Source organism: Schistocerca piceifrons, chromosome 3 (genome assembly GCF_021461385.2).
Source record: "Schistocerca piceifrons isolate TAMUIC-IGC-003096 chromosome 3, iqSchPice1.1, whole genome shotgun sequence".
Classification (NCBI taxonomy): Eukaryota; Metazoa; Arthropoda; class Insecta; order Orthoptera; family Acrididae; genus Schistocerca; species Schistocerca piceifrons.
In genome coordinates, this window is record NC_060140.1 from 616,329,060 (window position 1) to 616,343,069 (window position 14,010).

Consider the following 14,010-nt stretch of genomic DNA (forward strand, 5'->3'; position numbering starts at 1 on the left):
ATAAGGAAATATCAATGGGGCTTACTCATGGAAGGAGCAGCTTCAAGATTAATGCTTTTTTAACATGGACGCTAACATTCGATTCCTTACAGCTTTCAGAGAGGAAGTCATGCAAAATTTGCTGAGGAACGAAATTTGAGAAAGTTAGTACTGCGTTAACAAACAAAGCAGACTGTGGTAGCTTGTGCAAAACTATCGAGACTTATAATGGTAGTAGTCATAACCAAATTGAATATTTTCATTTTATGTATAGAAATTGAACTGTCTGAACATATTTATACTTCATCATTAACAGTTTAACATTGTGAGGAGATTGTTGCACTGTTAGAATGGACCTGATTCGTCAGCACTCGTATGAATCACTGTCATTGGTGATCAAAGTCAAGCACAACACTCAGAAAGATTGAGGAAAGATATTGCTTCCTGCTGGGAGCGCTCTAGGAAACGTACTTTGAGCCGAGACTCGGCATGGGATTCTTCAACCGAAAGAGGGACATAGATTCTGGGCTCTGAGGGATAGCAGTCTTCCGCGCGAACCAGATGACAGAATGTCAAACCACCACACCAACACCAGCAGGAACCGAGATCTGTAGGAATGGTAAACCACTACAGTGCTCACTAGTCGAGTTATAATATGCACGCGAAAATTTCAGATTGACGTTAGAATTTTCACATTTTTAGTTCAAGTACGTTTATTAGCAATCCCGAGGTCAACATGTGTTTAGTCAAGATAGTGGGTGAAAGCATGTTTCCTCTCTGATTAACATTCGATAATCAGTATGTGGCTTCTGCGAACTTAGGTGTTTAACATATTCCCCTCAAACCTATCACCTAATCTTTTCCAGGGTACTGGTATATTAATCCTATTATTACCTTTCTTAGTGCTTAATGGATGTAAAAGGTTCTTGTCTGTGTGCACCTGAATGTAATTCGAAATCTATAGGGAATTGTAATAACTAAGGTTTTGTAGGACCACTGTTTCATTCAGTAGTTCGATGAACTCCCTATTTTCGTCTGTTGTGTGTTACAGTACCCATGTTCCACGTATACTCGCGCCACACCTATTTAATGAATTAAATTCATTAAGTTATCTGTTGTGCGACACCTGCAATTAAATTCACGTGACCATAAGGGGAGCAATCTGCATATCGATAAGGTCCCTGTACAGATTAATCCGCTACAGATCTTTCTGACATCCACAGGGGTAAGCAAGCTTGTAACAATCCCCCCCATCCCCCCCCCCCCCCCCCCAGCACGACTATAGTATTCGGTACCCGGAATTTGTAGCCAGGTATCAGTACTTTCTGTTACACAAATAATAAGAATCATGCCACTATGGTGCCTTTTCCTGTTATGTAATTGTACTATACAATACTATGAATGATATTTAAACAAAATTTATGAATAATTAAGTAATATGTAAATATGTAACATAATGATCACTATGAACCATCAATATTTACTCAGAACTATAATAATCAGTATGTAACTCATTTGATTGGAAGTAGTTATAAACGTTAGCATGGTTATTACTTTCGTTAATTAACTGCAATTACATCTCGAAAGTTCAGCTTGGAAAACGTTGTTGTAAATCGATCAAAAAGCAAGAACCAAATTTAAATTCACGTAATGTCAAGTGATATGTAATTTCAAACCCAAATTTGTAAACCAGAATTAATACTATTACTCAAATAATTAATTGGTCATTCTTAGCACATGTAATTAACTCCATTACCTACGTTTGGATGCATATTTCAAAGTTATGAGCTATTAAAGAGGTTAAATAACTTGTGTATATATTACGTAAATGTTAGCAATATTTTCCGATCGATAATAGATTTGTATTTATTAAATTAATGAAACACATTGTTGTAAAAAAGTCACATTTGATTTTCAATCTTAAATTGAACAATTTATAACCTAAAACTCATCTGTAATGAACTAATATTTTATGCAGTAAGTAATCTGATTGCCAACCTTTTGTATATTTGTAACTTTTAATTGTAACTATTAATTTCACGATGGTGTAATAATTGAAGTAATGAACACTCATTGTTTGGAATACATATAAGCAAACGCGGCAATGCAGCGTCAGTTCGCCTAGTGATTCACTTTGTAGTCAAGTCTTTTGGGTCAGTAAGTCAGCATGCTGGATTGTCAAAGAGACTAAATGTGAAGTTTGATGTATTCTGCAATGACTTTGAAAAAATGTTATCATCAACAAATAAACCTCCGCAAATTTTATGGCCTGGAGTTTTAATTAGAAGGAATCACCAGCTACCCGACTCAGGCAAATTACAAGATAAGTACAAAAAAAAATACTTTGTTATGCATCGCCCTTACTTACGTCCACTCCAGGTGCAAATATATAAGTAATTATATTAATGCACCGGTAAATAAATCAGATGCATTCATAAAGTAAGGGAGATGTCATAATCGATGGCCAAAGAAGGTTTATGAATGGAAATCACCCGGCAGACGTAAGCATGGAAGACCACGACGTTCTTGGACAGACCACATAAATGGAGTAATGGAACATCGCAGCATCGACAAGGAGGATAACAGGAATACAACAAGATGTTGTTATTAATTAATCTTTATATTGAGTAATCCTGTAATAATAATAATACTGTATATTATTCTTGTCACCAACTTGGATGCATAAGGTGTTAAGACGATTGTGCGGCAATTCTCGTGCTTGTCAGCTCTTGCAACCTTCAGAATTGTGTAGATGACATTTTTCTGGAAGTCAAATAGTAAGTCGCCAGACTAATACATTCTGCACACCAAAGTGAACAGTCGTTTTGTTGCCACTTCTCCTAATAATTTTACAAATTCGTGATTCTTCTTATATCACATCAAACAAATCTCGCCTCATAGAGGCCTTCAAGATACTCTTTCCACCTAACAGCTCTCTCGTCTGCATTTAATGTGCAATGCCCGTTGCGTTCTTAATGTTACCATCCTTGCTATTAATTTCACCGAATGTTGTTCTGACTTTCCTATAAGCTGAGTCAGTCCTTCAGAAACTCATTTCCTTTTGGATTTGTTCATATTTTCTTGCAGCCATTTCGTCCTAGATTCCCTGCACTTCCTATTTCTTTCATTCCTCGGCGACCTGTGTTTCTGTATTCCTGAATATCCCTGAACATTTCTGTACTTCTTTCACCGATCAACTGACGTATTTCTTCTGTTACCCATAGTTTCTTCGGAGTTACCTTTTTTGTATCGATGTTTTCCCTTCCAACTTCTACGACTGCACTTTTCAGAGATGCTCTTTCCTCTATAACTGTACTGCCTTACTAAGGTACTTCTTATTGCTGTGTCTACAATCTTAGAGAACATCAAGCGTATCTCGTCATTCCTTAATACATCTGTACCCCATTTCTTTGCATATTGATTCTTCCTCACTAATATCTCAAACTTCAGTCTACTCTTTATCACTACCAAATTGTGTTATGAGTCTGTATCTCCTCCTAGGTACGCCTTACAATCCAGTATCTGATTTCGGAATCTCTCTCTGACCATGATGTAATCTTCCTGAAATCTTCCCGTATCTCTCGGCTTTTTCCAAGTATACCTCCTCCCCTTGTGATTCTGGAACAGAATATTCGCTATTACTAGTTGAAATTTATTACACAAATCAATTAGTCTTTCTCCTCTCACGTTCCTTACCCCATATACTTTCTCTATCTCTTAATCTTCAGCTTGCGACTTCGGTATGTATACCTGAATTATGTTGTCGGTGTTGGTTTGCTGTAGATTCTGACAAGAACAACCATGTTATTGAACTGTTCACAGTAACATATTCTCTGCCATACCTTCCTATTCATAACGAATCCTACTCCCGTTATACCATTTTCTGCTGCTGTTGATATTACCCTATGCTCATCCGACCAGAAATCCTTGTCTTCTTTCCGTTTCATTTCACTGACCTTTACTATATCTAGGCTGAGCCTTTGCATTTTCCTTTTCAGATTTTCTAGCTTCCCTACCACGTTCGATCTTTTGAGATTCCACGCCCTGACTCGTAGAACGTTATCCTTTCGTTGGTTATTCAATCTTTTGTTATGGTCATTTCCTCTTGGCATTCCCTAATGGAGATCCGAATGGGGGACTATTCTGGAATCTTTCGCCAATGGACAGATCATTATGAGACTTACGTTATGTGTCTTTAATACAGTGGTTTCCATTGCTATCCACATCCACATACCAATGATCATTGCTGATTCTTCTGCTTTTGGGGGTAGTTTCTCACCCCAATGACAACATAGTGTCCTGAACCTCTGTTCGCTCCTCCGCCCTCTTTGACAAAGCGGTTGCCTCTATAGCCGTTCATAACGGGTGGCCATATCATTTGAACTGTTCAGAATGTTCTTGAAACCAATCGGAAACAACTGTGACCCACTGACATGACATCATTGTTTCGGAACATGACGTCCTTGAATGGCAGCAAATGGTCTCCAAGCAGTCGAACGTAGCCATCTACAGTCAATGACTGGTTCAGTACGACAAGAGGACCCAGCACATTCCATCTACACACAGCCCACACACTTACGGAGCCACCAAAGGTTCGCACAGTGCCTTGTTGGCAACTTGGATTCATGGCTTCTTGGAGACTGCAGCACACTCGAACCTTACCATCAGCTCTTACCAACTGAAATGGGGACTCATCTGACCAGGCCACGGTTTTCCAGTAGTCTAGGGACCATAGGGTATGGTCGCGATCCCATGAGAGGCGCTTCAGGCGATGTCGAGCTGTTAGCAAAGGCACTCGCGTCAGTCATCTGCTCCCACAGCCCATTAACGTCACCTTCCACAGCAATGTCCTAACGCATACGTTCGTCCTAGGTCCCACGTTGATATATGCTGTTATTTCACGTAATGTTGCTTCTTATCTGTTAGCACTGACAGCTCTACACAAACGCAGCTGCTATGATCGTTAAGGGAAGGCCGATAGCCTCTGCGTTCTCCGTGGTGAGCGGTAATGCATGAAACCTGGTGTTCTTGACGCTGTGGATCTTGGAATATCGAATTCCCTAATGATTTCCGTGGTGGAATGCCCCATTCGTATAACTGCAACTAAAATTATCCTTTCATAGTTTGTTAATTCCTGTAGTTCGGCCATAATCACGTTGGAAACCTTTTCACACGAGGCATCTGAGTACAAAAGAAAGCTTCACCAATGCACTGCCCTTTTTATGCCAACCTATGACTTATCACCCGAGGGTATTCATATTACAAAAAAATGTGATGATAAAATGTTAAGCGACGAAACTGAAAGTGAATCAGTGAATTTCTTCAGATACTTCGACAGTATACTTAAATAATAATAGCAACACATAGGAATAAGCAGCATTGTAAAACAGATGTAAGCAAACCATGATCGAAATTGTTTAGGTAAATATACTCTGCACAAAAGCATGCGATACTCTATAGAAGACTTATAACATTATCTCTGCCGACTACATCTAACAACATCTTTGTAATTGTTTGTTTATGTAAATTATTCTCGATGTATACTGTGCACAAAAAAAGGTGTGTAGTGTTCAAAAAGTGTGCAACTCTATAAAAATGGACCATAAGAAAACTCTAAGAACTGCACGTTTTTTGTAGTAGAATCAAGAAAAAGAAGCAGAAAATGAAGTAGAGCCTCACACTCCAAAATCATTGCTTCACAATGGCTTAGTACATAGAGAAAACGTACTTGAAAATGGGAACCGTTTCCCGAAACGCGTGTGTCAAATATAAATGATAGAGAATCGTGATTGGTAGCAGAAAAGTTATTTACAAGCTCAATAACATAATTTGAACTGAAAGACATGGTCAAAGCTTTCCAGTCCCACATGTCGTTTAACCAAAAGAGTTGGTATATACATTTTAGTGTTTCGTCTGCTTGCAGACGCGTTTATACCTCTGTCTCTCGTCATGTTAATGAGGCATCATTTCTAATTTATTATTTATTCAAAAGTCTAATTGTACCAACGGCGTTGCCTCGCTGAATATTCCGGTTCTCGTCAGATCACCGAAGTCAAGCAACGTCGGGAGTGACCGGTATTTGGATGAGTACATGCCAGGAGGAGCTAAGTACTGCTTTCCTTTTTTCCTTTACGGCAAAGAGGAGTAGAGATGGTGGTGTAAAGTTCTGATCAACAGTCTTTCCGCTAATGTTCCGGATTAAATTCCAGACCTCTATACGAGTGCAGTGTCTCATGAAGTGAGGCACTGTTGGTGATGACACATCCGTCGCATGGGAACGTTAAGCTCGGCGGCCCCCTTGGAGTTATTTGAGAGGAGTGGGCTGTGTTCCGGCTCCGGGTTCCACCCTCCCCCTTTCCTCATCCTTTTTTTTTTTTTTGTCATTAGTCTTCTGACTGGTTTGACGCGGCCCGCAACGGATTTCTCTAATTCCTCTTCTGCACTAACCTCTTCATCTCAGAGTAGCACTTGCAACCTACGTCCTGCTGGATGTATTCCGGTCTCTATCTTCCTCTACAGTTTTTGCTGTCTACAGCTCCCTCTACCCATGGAAGCCATTCCCTCAGGTCTTAACAGATGTCCTATCATCCTGTCCCTTCTGCTTATCAGTGTTTCAACATATTCCTTTCCTCCCCGATTCTGCGCAGAACCTTCTCATTCCTTACTTTATCAGTCCACCAAATTTTCAACATTCGTCTGTAGCACCACATCTCAGATGCTTCGATTCTCTTCTGTTCCGGTTTTCCTATAGTCCATGTTTCACTACATACAATACTGTACACCAGACGTACATTCTCAGAAATTTCTTCCTCAAATTAAGGCCAATATCTGATTTTAATAAATTTCCCTTGGCTAGGAATGCCCTTTTTGCCAGTGCTAGTCTGCTTTTGATGTCCTCCTTGCTCCGTCCGTCATTGGTTATTTTATTGCCTAGGTAGCAGAATTCCTTAACTTCATCTCTTTCGTGACCATCAATCCAGATGTTAAGCATGTCGCCGTTCTCATTTCTACTACTTCTCATTACCTTCGCCTTTCTTCGGTTTACTCTCAACCCGTACTCTGTACTCATTAGACTTCATTACGTTCAGCAGATCATCTAATTGTTCTTCACTTTCACTGAGGATAGCAATGTCATCCGCGACTCACATCATTGATATCCTTTCACCTTGAATTTTAATTCCACTCCTGAACCTTTATTATATTTCCATCATTGCTTCTTCTATGTACAGATTCAACAGTAGGGGCGAAAGACTACATCCTTGTCTTACACCCTTTTTAATACGAGCACTTCGTTCTTGGTTGTCCACTCTTATTATTCCCTCTTGGCTGTTGTACATATTGTATATGACCTGTCTCTCCCTGTAGCTTACCCCTACTTTTACAGAATTTCGTACATCTTGCACCATTTTACATCATCGAACGCTTTTTCCTGGTCGACAAATCCTATGAACGTGCCTTGATTTTTCTCTGGTCTTGCTTCCATTATTAACCGCAACGTCAGAATTGCCTCTCTCGTGCGTTTACCTTTCCTAAAGCCAAACTGATCGTCATCTAGCGCATTCTCAATTTCCTTTTCCATTCTTCTGTATATTATTCTTGTCATCAACTTCGATGCATGAGTTGTTAAACTGATTGTGCAGTAATTGTCACACTTCGCAGCTCTTCGAAATTGTGTGTATGGATGGCGCCAGATTCACACATTCTACACACCAACGTGAATAGTCGTTTTGTTGGCATTTCCACCAATGATTTTAGAAATTCTGATGGAATGTTATCTATCCTATCTGCCATATTTAATCTTAAGCTCTTTTAAATTCTGATTCTAATACTGGATCCCCTATATCCTCTCTCTCTTCTGTATTTAGTAGTAGAATTCCCGTTACACTCCTAATATTATCATCCTTCCTTTTAATGTCACCGAAGGTTGTTTAGACTTTCCTGTTGGCTGAGTCTGTCCTTCCGATAATCATCTTTTTTTCGATGTCTTCACATTTCTCCTGTCGCCATTTCGTCTTAGCTTCCCTGCACTTCCGTTCTATTTCATTCATCAGCGACTTGTATTTCTCTATTCCTGAGCTTCCCGGAACATTTTTGTACTACCTCTTTTCATCGATCAATTGAAGTATTTCTTCTGTTACCCATGGTTTTTCTGCTGTTACCTTCTTTGTACCTATGTTTTCTTTCCCAGCTTCTGTGATGGCCCTTTTTAGAGATGGCCATTCCTCTATCAACTGTACTGCCTACTGAGGTACTCCTTATTGCTGTATCTGTAGACTTAGAGAACTTCAACCGTATCTCGTCATTCCTTAGAACTTCATTATCCAACTTCTTTGCGTACTGATTCTTCCTGACTAACGTTTTAAACTTCAGCCTACCCTTCATCACTACTATATTGTGATCTGAGTCTATATCTACTCCTGGGTAGGCCTTACAATCCAGTATCTGATTTCGGAATCTCTGTCTGTAACGTAACTGAAATCTACCCGTATCACCCGGCCTTTTCCAAGTATACCTCCTCCTCTTGTGATTCTTGAACAGAGTATTCGCTATTACTAGCTGAAACCTGTTACAGAACTCAATTAGTCTTTCTCCTCTTTCATTCCTCGTCCCAAGCCCATATTCTCCTGTAACCTTTTCTTCTACTCCTTCCCCTACAACTGCATTCCAGTCGCCCATGACTATTAGATTTTCGTCCCCCTTTACATACTGCATTACCCTTTCAATATCCTCATACACTTTCTCTATCTGTTCATCTTCAGCTTGCGACGTCGGCATGTATACCTGAACTATCGTTGTCGGTGTTGGTCTGCTGTCGATTCTGATTAGAATAACCCGGTCACTGAACTGTTCACAGTAACACACCCTCTGCCCTACCTTCCTATTCATAACGAATCCTATTGCCGTTATTCCAATTTCTGCTGCTGTTGATATTACCCTATACTCATCTGACCAGAAATATTTGTCTTCTTTCTACTTCACTTCACTGACCCCTACTATATCTAGCTTGAGCCTTTGAATTTCCCCTTTCAGATTTTCTAGTTTCCCTATCACATTCAAGTTCCTGACTTTCCAAGCCGCGACTCGTGGAATATTATCCTTTCGTTGGTTATTCAATCTTTTTCTATGGTAACCTCCCTCTTGGCAGTCCCCTCCCGGAGATTCGAATGGGAGACTTTTCCGGAATCTTTCGCCAATGGGAGATCATCGTGATATCTCTTCAATTACAGGGCACATTTTCTGTGGATAGTCGTTCCATGTCTTTAATGCAGTAGTTTGCATTGTCTTCTGCATCGTCATGCCGCTGATCATTTCTGATTCTTCCGCTTATAGGGGCAGTTTCCCGTTCCAAGGACAAGAGAGTGCCCTGAGCCTCTGTCCCCTCCCCCGCCATCTTTGACAAGGCCTTTGGCAGAATGAGACTGGCTTCTTATATCGGAAGTCTTCGGCTGCCAATGCTGGATATTAATTAGAATTTAAGCAGTGGCGGGATTCGAAACTGGTACCGAAAACGTTTGATTATGAATCAAACACGCTACCCTTAGACCACGGCTGCCTAAGACGCTACCCCTAGACCCAACACAAACCACACTAATCACAAAAAACCCTCCCTGGTTAGGCGGCTGATACTCACCTTCAAAATGTCCCAGCAAATTCCATACGAGTTAAATTTAAAAAAAAATTGAAATGAAGTATTTACTTGTAATTGGTACATGCTTCCATTAACTGCATCATACTGGAGTTCCCTGATACTTCTACCACGGCACCTATTGTTATGCCATTACCAGGTGTAAGTAAACCAAGAGCTGTATTTTCATCTCTGCTTTATTCCAGAGGGAGTCGATTTTTGCATTCCATTATGACATCATGATGGCTGAGCTTGTATTTCCAGACAAATTATCCAGAAAAAGTGAACTAGTATCCACACCAGAGAATGTAACGTGGCTGTACACTCGCAAACAGTCTGAGCGCTCAAAATGTTTACGAGTGTGTTGTCGTTCCACTTAGGCAGCGTGCTGGGCAGTTTGGTTTAGATTGAAGAGAGACCATAAATTAAGCAAGTCCTACAGCCGCCATTATGAAGAGTGACTGTTATCAATTATTTCATGAACTGAAAGACCGAACTTGAACAGACTGATATGATTAATCTATTTCGTGCGTGGGGCAAACCGAGTGATAACTGAAAGTGAAAACGAATAAAGTGCCAGTACTACCTATGAAATAAATACTCTGAAGGGCCAAAGAATCTGATATAAGTTTGCGTCTCCACATAAGAGATATTAAAAAGGCAGAATACGGCGCTGCGATCGGCAACGCCTATATAAGACAACAAGTGTCTGGCGCAGTTGTTAGATCGGCTACTGCTCCCACAATGGCAGGTTATCAAGACTGCAGTGAGTTTGATCATCGTGTTGTAATCGGCGCACGAGCGATGGGAAGCAACTTCTCCGAGGTAGCGATGAAGTGGGGATTTCACGAATACCCCCTGAATATCAAGAATCGGGTAAAACTTAAAATCTCCGACATCTCTGAGGCCAGGAAAAGACCCTGCAAGGACGGGACCAAAGACGATTGAAGAGAATCGTTCAACGTGATAGAAGTGCAGCCCTTCCGCAAATTGCTGCAAATTTCAATGCTGGGCCATCAATGAGTGTCAGCGTGCGAATCATTCAACGAAACGTCATCGATATGGGCTTTCGGAGCCGAAGGCCCGTTTGTGTAACCTTGATGACTCCACGACACAAGGCTTTAGGTCTCGTCTGGCCACGTCAACACCGACATTGGACTGTTGATGACTGGAAACTTGTCACCTGGTCGGACGAATCTTGTTTCAAATTGTGTCAAGCTGATGGATGTGTACGGGTATGGAGACAACCTCATGAATCCATGGACCCTGCATGTCAGCAGGGGCTTGTTCAAGCTGGTGGAGGCTCTACAATGGTGTGGAGTGTGTTCCGTTGGAATGATAATGGCCCCTGATATGTGTAGATACGACTCTGACAAGTGACACGTACGTAAGCATCCTTTCTGATCACTGCATCCATTCCGACGGACTTTTGCAATTCTAGTAGTACAATACGACTGCCCACACTTCCAGAATTGCTACAGAGTGGCTCCAGGGACCCTCTTCTGAGTTTAAACTCTTTCGCTGGCCACCAAACCCCCAGACATGAACATTATTGAGCATATCTGGAATGCCTTGCAACGGGCTGTTCAGAAGAGATCTCCAACCCCTTGTACTCTTACGGATGTATGGACAGTCCTGCAGGATTCATGGTGTCAGTTCCCTGCAGCGCTACTTCGGACATTAGCCGAGTCCATGCTATATTGTGTTGCGGCACTTCTGTGTACTCGCGGGGGCCCCACACGATAATAGGCAGGTGTACCAGTTTCTTTGGCTCTTCAGTGCAGTTGAGCAGTCGTCCATTGTTGAATGTAACTAGAACTATCTCTGCACATTATACTGGCACAATTCAGTCCCACATCCTCCCTGAGGTAGGTCGAAATTTTAACAGTGTGCGTTCCATGGTAGGACTACGCACCGGGGCAGTAGTGAAATTTATTTAGTATTTTTTCAAAATGAATTTACATTAACAAAATAGTGTCCGCCATCTTGTCCTAGTCCCATGATCGTCAAACATCTGCAGTGGTACAATACGAGGAATTTACTGCAACAGCAGCACCACTTAATAAAGTGTACTGTGGAATCATTTGTGCTCAGTTCCATTAAACTACACTGAACTACTAATACGACTTCCACAGTGTAATCGCGAAGTTGTTCATTTCCCTATATTCATTTGGAATAGTTCAGATTTACTTTTATTTAACGAGAACACTATTAAAGCGACAGAATACCGCAGCATATGAGAGATATTTCACAACAGATCTTTTAAGATACTGGCTATTTCAATTTTATATTGAAGTGGTTCTACAAAGTTCAACAATTCGAGTCTATTTATACGTCAATGACATTGGTCTCGTAAAACATACACAAAAACTATTTCGACGGGTAGAGTTTATTGGTATTATCATTCAGAATATCGACTAACATACAGAGTAATCAGAGCACATTAACAGTTCGCTTTAATGCAAAATCGAAGCCGCAAACTTTAAAAGACGTATTTAATATATTTTGAAACGTCCACTCAGAAAATTTAGTGAATTACTGTGCTGATAAACCTTTTACATTATTTGATTTTCAAACAGCTGAGCAAAACTGAACGTACTCAGACATTACTCTCTTTACTTAATCTGATCAACACTAAACTGACACACAATATTTTTTAGCGCAACGCAATCTGACTTTCATTAATTACTACAAAAGAATGGCCCTGACTATCATTAACCTATACCTTTCACAAATCACTTACCTCACAAAAATCTTCGTTGCTCGAACTACTGCAATACAGCGAGCGCCACTACTGCTAGCTAAATAAAAGATTCAAACTACTGAAGGCACTAACTACTGATAGGCTCATATATATATATATATATATATATATATATATATATATATATATATATATATATATCAGTTCATGACATCCAGTCTTACAAATTTACTGTCTCTGTCCAGATCATCCGCTCTCAAAAATCCGCCATCTCACTTCCCCACATCCACCAATGCTGGCGTCTCACCTCCAACTGCGCAACGCTACGCGCTGTTAACCCTTCTAATACCGAGTACTTTTGGTTACATTGAGTACCACTGGGGTCTTTAGTGACCCCAACGGAATTTATTTTGTATTAAGGGTAGTTTTAATAATGGTAGAATAAAATCACATTCCTTATTTTTTCCATAATATAAAACATGATGTCAGTGACATTACATTAAATTAAAATGCATTTTCTTTAAATTATTTATTTCCGTAAAATTTACAAACGATTCTCATGAAACTACAAAAATTTTTGATTTAATTCCGAATTGACATTTATGACGCATTACACTTACAGCAATAAATTGCAGAGTGATTTTTACACACAGAACATCCACATTTTGAACATTTATCGGTGAATTTTCTATCCTCATACCTTTTACAAAATGGACACCTTCCTCTTTTTTTTTGTCTGTACTGTTGTTGGAAGTACTGGGGAAATAATTTTGTCTGGGTTTCTTCCGATGAGCTGCTTTCCTAGTTCTATGAGAAATGCACATCTCTTGTAGATGGTCCTTTCTGGTGTAAGATGTAGCCATATGATAAATGCATTCAGTGCACTGATATCTATCATGTTGTAAAATAATACCATTGGCCATCTTCTGCTCATCCTCTTTGTAATGTACGTTCTAACCAGCTTGTCCATGGTATCTACTCCTGATTTTGTTTTATTATAATCCAGAATCATTACTGGCTTGCATTCTTCCCGATCTTCCACTTCCTTCCTTGAATGCATTGTACTGTGCAAAGTTACAACTTTTCCCTTTTTCGGACAATATGAAACAATTGAAGCATGCTCTTGGAATCCCAAAATAGATGAATATTTGACTGGACCTTTGGTCTGAGTGAGAGCGTGTGGTAGTTCTCCTTTATTTTTTCAAATTGTTCCTAAGAGTGTGAGATTTATTTTCAGAAGTTCTCTCGCCAAACTATGGCTAGTGAAAAAATTGTCGGTTGTTACATTTCTGCCACTGTTTTCTAAGCCTTTCACCATATCTAAAGCAACTCTCTTGCCTTGACCAACTTCACAAGATTCATTTTCTTGTCGACCAGCGTAAACTTGGAGATCGAGAATGTAAGACGTTGCACTATCACATACAGCCCATAATTTCAACCCACATTTTCCTGGTTTTGAAGGAATAGATCGCCAAAATGGACATCTACCACGAAATGCCACAAGTTGTTCATCAGTTGTCACGTTGCTGTGAGGGACATATGCTTCTTGAAATGTGTGTACCCACATTACAAATATTTCTCTAATGGGAGCCAACTTGTCAGGAGCACGGTTGTGACGTCTCACATCTGCGTCATCAAATCGGATGCACCTTGAAATTTGCGTGAAGCGATTTCTAGCCATTGCTTCACTAAAACTGGGTCT